Below are 11,146 nucleotides of genomic sequence, written 5' to 3'. Positions count from 1 at the left end.
AAGTATTGAAAATGCATATATTGGACACTACTTCCACTACCCAGCCATCGCCACACTCGAGGACGCTTTCCGGACCTGTGTGGCAGCTCCGGCCGAAACTCACGCACGACTGCAGACCCACAGAACAAGATAAGCGGAACTCTCTGAGACCTTGGACTCCAAACTCGGCGGACCCAGGGACAGAGCTTCTCTGCTTGCTCCCACCAACCACAGATGAAAAAGGGATTCTAATCAGGAGCCCCACCCTACCCTGCCCTGTCTGCTTCCATCAACCACACAGGGATCCAATTGCGCACAGGAGACCCACCCTACCCAGATAAATACCCCACTGGCAGACTTCCACTATTGACACTACTTCCACTACCCAGCCGTCCCCACACTCCAAAATGCTTTCCGGCTGCTTTGAGGCCGTGCAACACATCAAAAGACACTAAATACCCATCTTCCGGAATTGTTGTACCATATTTGATAGGGTTCAAATATGGTAACACCTACAAGGGTGATTAGAGGTCGCCCCAAAAGCCTCTATCCATCTCGGAAAGACAGGCAAGCTACCCAGAGTATTCCGCCCGCACGGAGAGACTGGCAAGCTATCCGTTGTGTATTCGATATGCCAAAACCAGTAACTACAACTGGTCTCATTCACCTGACCCTGAAGGCTTCAGCAACATGGCAGCACTGAGAAGGATGAGAAAGGAGAGGCCTATAAAATCTCACGGCCGAACTAGGCTGTCACAAAGAAGCAAGACAAAAATGATCGTCTGTACTTTCAATGCACGTACGCTAGCATCAGATGCATCCATCGAGGACCTGATGGTACAAGCGCGAATGATCAAGTACAACATGATTGGTCTGACCGAGACAAGAAGGCATGAATCTCACCATGCCGTTTTCGACACTGGAGAAGATTGTTCCTCGGAACATGCGATAAAAGAGGTGTTGGAGACGTCCGTGTCCTTGTCAACACAAACTTGGCCAAGAGCATTGATTCATTCGAATGCCTAACAACCCGAATCGGACGTTTACATTTGAATAGATGTGACTCACTGCCTGCAGTTTCTATCTTTGTTGTCTACACACCAACATCTCATTATGATGAAAGAGAAATCGAGAAATTCTACATGGAGCTAGAGAAGTTCTATAAAGAAGACCACACCTACTACAAGATCATTGTGGGTGATTTTAATGCCAAGATAGGACCGAGAAGATCAGCTGAAGAACTTCACATCGGGACCCATGGCCTAGAATGGAACAAACAGGGTGAGACACTGTCTGAGTTCATCATGTCGACCAAGAGCATTCATGGTAACTCACAGTTCCAGAAGGCAGAATCTAAACGATGGACATGGGAGTCTCCCGGTGGACGATTCCACAACAAAATAGAACACATCATATTCAATCGACGGTTTTGCCTGACTGATGTCACTGTTGTCCCAAAATTTTGAACGGGATCGGACCACCATCTCCTTCGTGCAAAATTCTACTTCACAGAGCTGGGAGAAAGGGCTGCAAAGTTCAAAAAGAGAACTCACAGAATGACCACCAACTGGGAACTCTTTGGTACTATTGCGGCAACATGGGAAGATGCCATTGTTGACAACATTGACGAGGAATAAGATCGACTGGTTCAGCACCTCCATGAATGTACGAGGAATGCCAAGAGAGAGATAGCCACAAAAAAATCGCCTATCTTCGAAAACTCTTGAGCTAATTCACCAGTGTGGTTTGGCGCATGCCTCAGGCAACTTCAAGCTAACGTCCGAACTCGCAAAGCAGTGCAGAGATGCGATCAAGGAAGACCTCAAAGAGAGAAGGGCAGAAGTACCGGTAGATGCTGCAGAAGCCGGGAAAAGTATTCGTAACGCCCGCCTGTCCTTCGCCAACTACAAGACCAAGATGACTGCCCTCCGACGTCCTGATGGATCCATCACATCCTCCAGAATGGCAATGGAGAAGATTATCCATGACTTCTACTCAAATCTCTTCGATAGCCATGTCCACTTGCCGACATACCAAATTTCACAGGATTGATATGTCGTTCCCAGCGTTCTCCCTTCAGAAATTCCACACGCCATTTCACTGGTAAAGAAACAAACAGCACCTGGCCCAGAAAAGGTCAGACCTGAATACCTGAAGAACCTGCCGTCAGTACTCATCAATAAAATGGCTAGGCTCTTCACTCGCTACCTGTCTGAATGCAAGGTTCTGTCCCAATGGAAAACCAGCAGGATCGTACTACTGTTCAAGAAGGGAGACATCCATGACATTGGCAACTGTCGCCCGATCTGCCTATTGTCTGTCATCTACAAGTTGTTCACTCGAGTCATCCTGAATAGGATTGGCAGAACACTAGATGAAGGACAACCATGCGAGCAAGCCGGGTTCTGCAAAGGATTCAGCACCATCGACCATATCCATACGATAACCAAGCTCATTGAGTTTTCTCGGGAATTCAAGATGCCGCTCTGTTTAACGTTCATTGATTTAAAGAAGACCTTTGATTCTGTTGAGTCGGAAGCGGTCATTGAAGCCCAAGCCAATCAGGGCATTCAAGCCCAATACATCAGCATCCTCCGTGAGCTGTATTGCGTATTCACTACCAGGATCTCACCATTCTACAAAGAAGTGATCGTTGATGTCAAGAGAGGGGTGTGGCAGGGTGATACCATTTCACCGAAACTCTTCAGTGCCACCCTCGAGAACATCATGCGACAACTGGAATGGAAGGAATGGGAGTGAAGATAGATGGTCGGCAACTACACCACCTCCGCTTTGCTGATGACATTGTTTTAATAACACCAAACATCAGCCAAGTGGCACAAATGCTGGCCAAGTTTGACCGTGAGTGTGGAAAGGTAGGACTACAGCTGAATCTTACGAAGACAATGTTTATGAGACACAGCCTCGTTTCTGACGCCCCATTCGCTCTCAACGGAATGTCCATCTCCGAATGCAAGAGCTATGTGTACCTAGGTCGAGAGGTCAACATGACAAATGACCTGGCACCCGAGCTGCGCAGGAGGAAGAGAGTGGCTTGGATCGCCTTCAAGAACGTCGAAGAAACAGCTAAGAGGACGAAGAATCTCCGGCTCCGGGCACATCTCTGTGATTCCACTGTTCTTCCTGCATTAACATATGCCTCAGAGACCTGGGCCCTACACAAACAGGATGACAATGCTATTCAGGTCTCCCAAAGAAGAACAGAAAGAGCTGTGCTTGGAATATCACGTTTCACTCAAATGAGAGAAAGAATCCGGAGTTCTGACATCCGTCGACGATCAAGAATCAGGGACGCTGTCTCATTTGCCAAGGTGTATAAAATCAGATGGGCTGGTCACGTAATGAGATTTAAAGACGACCGCTGGACTAGAGCTCTTAACGACTGGATTCCACGGAATGTCAAAGGACCACGTAGCCGCCCACCTAACAGTTGGTCAGACTTCTTCGTCAAGATCATGAACGATCAGTTTGAGGCTCTTCATGTTCCCGGAGTGAACAGATGTCATTGGGCTACACTAGCACGCGACAGGGACAAATGGAGATGTTACTGGCACCCACTCGAGCAAATCGATGACTAACGTGAAGTTAAGTGATTAAGTGATATTGGACATAGTTTGTGGAATTAATGCCAAATTAAGTGCAATGCCTCAGATAACCCTGGTTCCAGATGCCCCAAATCCCCTTGATTTCTTTTTTATGTTAAATATGCACTAGCTTATGCCTCCTGTCTCTGCTCCCTGTTGTGGGGGTTTTCCCGACTGAATTTGAGAGGCACGTGGGTGTCTGGGGGAACTCTCATCCACACACTCGTGAGATGGATCTAGGTCAGAATCTGAACAAGAGTAAATTATGAAAGTTCAAGTGTTCCGTCATCAAGTTGAATAGAGGGAGCACAGGACACTCCACATTTTGTCACCATGATGAGTCATTTCCTATGTAGCAGCCCTGAGCTGGTGACTCTGAACATACAGTCCTTTGGGATATTTGCCTTAGCAGGCATGTCGCCCTGTCGTTATTGTTTCTTTGTGTTTGGTTTTCTTTCTGGTATTGGCTCAAACCTGATTGTACTCAGGGATCATTTCTGGCTTTCCACATGTGGTGCTGGGGATTGAATTTGTATTGGTGGCATTCAGGACAAGTACCCTCCATCCTGTACTACTTCTCAAGCTCTGTGTCAGTTTTTTTGAACAAAAATTCAGTGCTCAGTGCTCAGGGACATTTCCTCAAGTGGTGCTCAGAGCTTCACTCCTGGTGGCCTCCTTTTTAATGCAGTGGAAAAACAAACTTTGGTTTCCTACATGTGCTACAGCCTTTGAGGCAACTCCCAGGCCCCAACTTTTCATCATATTTAAAGTAAAGTAAAGGCCCTCCCGTTGATCATTGATTTGCTCGAGCGGGCCCAGTAACGTCTCCATTGGAGACTTTGTTGTTACTGTGTCTGGCATATCGAATACTCTCGGTAGCTTGCCAGGCTCTCCGAGAGGGGCGGAGGAATCGAACTCGGGTCAGCCATGTTGGCTGCGTGCAAGGCAGACGCCCTACCCGCTGTGACGGGGTTATATATATTTAAGATGTTGTGTGATTTTCCCCCTTTTTATTGAACGACCATGAGATACATGTTTACAAAGATGTTTATTATCGGGGTTCAGTCAGTCATAATATAATCCAACACACATCTCTCCAGCAGTGCACATTCTTACCACCAATATCCCCAGTTTCCACACTCGGCTCCACCTCTCCTCCAGCTTGTGTCTATGGCAAGCACCTTTATTTTCTCTCTCTCTTTCTCTCTTTCTCTGACTCTCTCTCTCTCTCTCTCTCTCTCTCTCTCTCTCTCTCTCTCTCTCTCTCTCTCGTTTCTAGTGTACTTGGGTATTAGTCTCATGGTTTTTGTTTTGTTTTGTTTTTGTTTTTTAAACCACAAATGAGTGCAATCATTGCCTTCTCCAGATGGAATCCCGGAGACCATGAGCTTCTGCAAGCATGTCTCCGGTATGCAGGAAGCTGGAATATTCTTCCAAACCACATGGGGATGATGGGACAGCCAGTTCCTCCCCGGCTCCCACTCAGCCCCTGATCCCAGAAGTCTCGCCCTCAACCCACCCGCAATGCCATCTTGCAGCACACAGCAGCTAAGAACCTTGGTTTGCGGTCTCCACTATTCCTGGAGAATTCTCTGGGCCCTATACTGAGCCGATATCACCAGGAGGTCCTAGATGGTTTAGGTGATGTTTCCCCGCCTTCTCCAGATGGAATCCTGGCAACCATGAGCTTCTACAAGCATGGCTATGATATGTGGGCACCAGGACTATTTTTCTGAACAACACGGCCATGTAAGCCTTTCCTGATATGCAAAGTGAGCAATGGAAAGTAAATGATCTAGCATCTGTCCCTGGAAGGCAGACTTGAATGGTAGTGGGTAAATATGAGCAAAATATAATGCCCAACCAAAAAACATCAGGTCTGTGTTTTTAACTATGGTGCTATGCTGCCCTGGGAGTAAAAATGTGCTTGTCCCTCTGCCTGTCCACCCTTGTGGTGGTGGTATGGTGGCCTCCATCTTTTAGAGCCTAAAGGACAGCCAGGTATGAGACTGCATTGGCGAGGCATGTGGGGCTTCATGGGATGGAGAATGGAACTGACTCTGCTCCCTGCTCTGATATTGGCCCGGGTTGCCATGCACAAACACCTCCTCCGGCTCCTGAACAACCATGATCCCAGAGGCACACAAACCAATCTCAGAACCCAGGGGCATTTGTCAGTAATCACTCTAGGCTTATTACTAAATATCAGAAATCCCAAATCACGTGGCTGCTATTGTGGCCAAACAACATCATATGCTCTTCATAATCATAAGCAATAGAAAACATTATCAAATGATGTCCTTTTGCCCAGTCTAATGGTTGGAGAAAATTCCAAATAATAATGTTGAGTCTTTTGTCAATGTTGACTGTGGTGATCAACGTAGAGAGAGAGAGTAAAGTGGAAATCTGCCACACAGGCAGGGGTGGGAGGTGTCGGAGGGGAGGTATACAGAGGTTCTTGGTGGTGGGATGTGCACTGGTGAAGGAACGGGTGTTTTATCATTGTATGAACGACCAAGACTTAAACTGAAATTCTTTGTGACTGTTCTCACATTTCATTTTCATTTCATCATCCTATTATTCGTCGATTGCCTCGAGCAGGCCCCAGTAACGTCTCTTTCATCCTAGCCCTGAGATTATATTCAAGGCTCTTTAGGAGAATGAGATCCATCATTGTTACTGGTATTTGGCATATTTGGTGCGCCACGGGGAGTTTGCCAGACTCTGCACTCTGGGCAGGCTACATTCGATAGCCTGCAAGTTTGTCCAAAGTAGGAATGAGATAATAAGATGTCATAAAAAGATGTCCTGATAAGATGTCGCGGGGCCACAAATGCGGCTGCGCGGTTCTGGGTGCTGGATTTTATAGTCTCTAAGTCTTGGCCGTTGATGGGATTACACGGTGCCAGGGGGCCAGGTGGTGGGTGTGACCCCCGCCTACTAGAATTTGGAGGATTTGGGTGTAGGATGTTCGACTCCAATCCGAGTAGGCTTGGAGATCTCAGCCCCGGAACCCGCGTGGATTTGTCCCTCTGCCAGTACATTCATGTGTGCGGAGAGTGGTCTCAGCATCGTGGTGGCTGGTCCTGGAGGTCTTCGGCTGCCGGAGCCCTGGTCGGGGTGGGGAGGAAAGCTCAACCCGCTCCCCTCCAAGGGACCCCAGTGAGGAACAGCCAGGCGCGGGGGCATAAGACTGCACTGTTCTCGTCCGGGAGCTGAATTTTATAGAATCTCACAGTGATTCAATAAATAAAATTTTAAAACAAACAAAACAAAACAAAAAACAAATGAATGCAATCATTCCCTGTCTGTCTCTCTCCTTCTGACTCATTTTCTTTAGCATGAGTCTCTTCGTGTCCAACAATATTGATGGTGGGAAAGCTGACTGGTCCAGCCATTTTGGAAAACAATTTATGCATACATTAGAAAACTAGAAATTGAGCTGATATTTAACAAAGCAATACCACTTCTGGTAATAAATTCCTAAGCCCTAAAAACACACAACAGAAATGTCATCTGCATGTCTATGTCATTGAAACTGTCTCCAAATAGTCAGAAACTGGAAACAAGCCAAGTGCCTGAGAACAGAGATTAAAGGTTAAAGAAACTATAGTACATCTACACAAAGGAATACTATGCAGCTATTAGGAAAAATGAAGTCATGAAATTCCTTGGTTTTTAGGAATACAAAGATGGTCATGATTAGGTTTCAGTCATAGAATATTCCAACACCAGTCCCTTCAGCACTGTACATTTAAATGTACACTGGTGCCAGGAAGTTATATTAGTTGGAATCAAAGCCTCTGGAAGCTGAGTATCTAAGAATACAGTGTCTCACACATTGATAGTGAATCTAATTTCTTCAAGCAAAAATAAATTAACACAAATTATAACAACAACAAGGAATAGATCAGAAGAAACCTACTGGACAAGTCACACAAGGAGTCATTACACTGTGTTTGTGACAAAGCCAGGGATACACGTCTTCCTGGAAATAGGCTTTTGGTTCAATCTTATTATCATCAATCTCTTCAACATCTATATAGAGAGAATTTGCATGCATAGGAGAAAAGGGCCCTTTGTACCCACTTCCTCAGGGTCCTTAGGGACCCTATGCCCTGTTCTGTCATGATTAGGTAGGAAGAAGGTAAGGTGTGCCTTAAGAGAGCACCGGAGATCCAGTTTGAACGATAGGGAATCAAGAAAATGAGTTAGAGGAATTATTATCAAACTTTCTGATCCAGAATAAGTCTGTTCACAGGTTAAATCCAAATTTCTCAACATGGCCAAGAGGCAATACACACATTCAATAAAGCTGGCCTTTCTGAAACATCAGTTTTGTTTGTTATGCTTCTCGACCTCCATCTGTAGTTACCCCTTTGGCTCTAGCCCAAGACATTGCTAAGTTACTGTGCTCTAGAACAGAGCAATCTTTGCCCTTGTGCTTTGTCTGAGGCTGTGTGTTTTCACTCTGATCTATCCCCGGGAATGTAGGAACTGAAGAATCAACATCTGTGAGGAAAATCTTGTAGTAGTGGTTCAGGTGGAGGATGACTGTAAGTTCAAAAAGTGCGGCTATGTGACACATGTGTTTTGGTGGAAGACTGCTTCCCCATTCCAGCGGGCCGATGGTGATGGGCAAATGAAGGAAGAAAATGGGGTCAGACTGGTTGTTGATCAATCACTGTTAATTCCAATCTCAACCCCATTCCAGACTCATGCCGCTCCCCATCCAGTCTCACAGCCTTAGGTACAGAGGAATGAAGAATGGTTGGGGATAGCAAATACCCAAAGGTGTGGTAGCACAGTCAACATAAATAAAGTCCTTTCTTTCAGGGAAGCCTCTTCTTGGACAAAATCTCATCCTTCTAGGAAACCTTCCCAAGGGCATATTTCTCCTATCCTTTGTCTATAGCTATTTAAACAGTCATCTTCAATTTACTTCTTAATAATATTTCTAATCATTTTGTATGGACACAGTAAGAGACATATTTAGCCTAAAGGGTGGCATTCCTGGGGACATTTCACTATAATTCCCAGACTAGAGTCCTCAGGAACATATGATGGGTGTTACTCAATAAACTTAAACTCCTTGTGTGAGAGGAGAAAGGACAGAGTAAAGGGAGACAACAAAGTTATCCAACAGATGACCACTCTGATCCAATGGCTTCAGAAGAACCCTTCTGAGGCTCATTCCACACAGCAGTTCAAGTCAATCATTAGTGGGGTGGGCACTAATGATCACAGTGGTGAGGGGTTCAGAGGTGCAGTTGTCCATGGAGTCCACCTTCATTTCTCACTTCCCCTTCTAGATCAGGGCTCACATTCAAGGAACCATCCCACCCACATGACAGTCTGAGTTTAAATTTTAGAGACAGACTCACTGCCACCTCCCTTTTCTTTTTGTCTTACTATTGATTCATAGATAAATAGATACAAAGGCCCTATTTGTCCTTTGAGAGAGGTAGCTCAAAGGGCCAGAGTTCAAACTGTGCATACTGAAGTTAGAATTTAATCTTTGGCACTGTATGACCGACCCTGTAGCACCAAGTCCTAAGCATCTCCTGAGCATCGTCAGATATGATGATAAGCACCCTCATCAAACAAAGAAATAGAGATAGATATCTTCTATAACTTAAGATATTTATCATAGAATAATTTCAGTGTCAGTAAGTTATATCCCAGTTCTGAGGAAGAAATTGTCCCATGGTGGTCAAAAAGTCACACGCTGTAGTAATATCTTTAGAAGTTGCCCTTTTCTCTGGATGTGTGCGCTTATCTTGATATGTACTTTGATAAAAAATATAAGAATATAGCATCAAATATTTAGCCATATCGAATATAGGTAAAAACCAAATTGTTACCAGATGCCATTGAGGGTTGTGTACTAGGCAGGTAGTTGTACCTGCATGTCTGGATATACTCAAAGGCACCAGCCAGAAGAAATCGAAACTAGACCTGCAAGCAACAGAGAACCTCAGTTGGAAACCCCCTCTGACAACCTTCCTTCTAATCAGAACTCATTGGCTGAAGATGTTCATTTGTATAAGGCTCATCTTAGTTAGGGTGAGATATTCTTTTGATCTCTTGGTTTGTCTTGGCTTCCCTCAGACTACTAGAACAGGGAGATCAGACGCTTTTACTTCTTTCTCCCTCTTTTTAAAAATTGGCTATGATCATAACATTTTATTTTATTTTCCCACTTTATTTAAACACCATGATGTACAGAATTGTTCATGGATGATTTGTTGCAGGCATTCAGTATCCCAACCCAATCCCAATACCCCTGTAATGTTTTTCTCACCATTGTCTCCATTTTCCTAACCACTCTTCAAGCCTGACCCTACAGCAGGTCCAGAAAATTTATTTTATGAGATGTTTTAACATTTTCACAAATTTCACAATAAATTCATCCATTAGTTTTTCAAGCATTTGTTGTGCTCTTCCTTCAAAACTTCTGCGTTCGAAAATATCTGTCCATACATATATATACACACATGTACATATATATGTATGTGTAATTGTGGAAAATAAAAACTATTCTGAAGGTAAGTGGCGTTGTGTTCATATTTCTATTTCCTTGTTTCTTTTTAATGTTCGTTTTTGTTCTTGGTATGTCTTAGTTCATTAATTATTTTTTCAGTGACTGATCAGTCATTAGACCCATCCAATGTTTTTTCTATATTCTATGCCAAAACATATATGTCTTGAAATTCAAAGGAACTTACTTTTAAATTTTGGGAGCCAAACCCATCAGTGTTCAGATGTTACTCCAGCTTTGTGCTCAGGTATCACTCTGGTAAACTCAGGAGGCATAGGGGGTAACATGAAACAAACCTGAGTCAGTTGCATGCAAGGTACGCATCTTACCTGCTGTGCTATCTCTCTGGTCCCTGAAGATCACTTTTGACACGTGCTATTATCAAACTTCCCTGAGCTCTCCTCACCAGGTGTCCTGTTTCATTTTACTGTACAGCAGTTGAAAACTCTATAGGAAATGGGTGCTTTTACTGAGTCCAGGGGACTTTCTGATACCATTGCGACATTAACTTCCCATCACTTCCAAGGTGCTTAGATGCTTGTAATTGAACCCATACAAACATACACACACACACACACACACACACACATACAGACTATACACATTAACATACACACTACTAGAGCACCTTCTTATCATATATATCTCACAAGCAATTACCACAAATAGCAGTATCAACAACAGAAATAAAAAAAAAAAACTCATAGTCATATCCCTTACCACACATCTGACTCTGCACATGTATTACAGCATACATGGTACTCTTGTAAACACACATCACACCCCACATCTACCACCTATATCACATCCTTACAGATATCCAACACCGCAACACTGTAATGCCTATGTATTGTATTAATAATTCTTAGAAAGTTCATGACATGTGACTTGTCCTTTCGGCTTCTCATTCTTACAAAGAAGATAAAAAGAAAGCAAAATAAATAAAAGAAGGCAGGAATTTGTAAGGACCCAGTGTGTCATTCCCAGATTCAAGTGAGTGTTCTCATTTATTGAGAGAGAT

This window comes from Sorex fumeus, unplaced genomic scaffold (genome assembly GCF_029834395.1).
Source record: "Sorex fumeus unplaced genomic scaffold, SorFum_2.1 ptg000094l, whole genome shotgun sequence".
Classification (NCBI taxonomy): Eukaryota; Metazoa; Chordata; class Mammalia; order Eulipotyphla; family Soricidae; genus Sorex; species Sorex fumeus.
Note: the sequence above shows the minus strand (reverse complement) of the source record.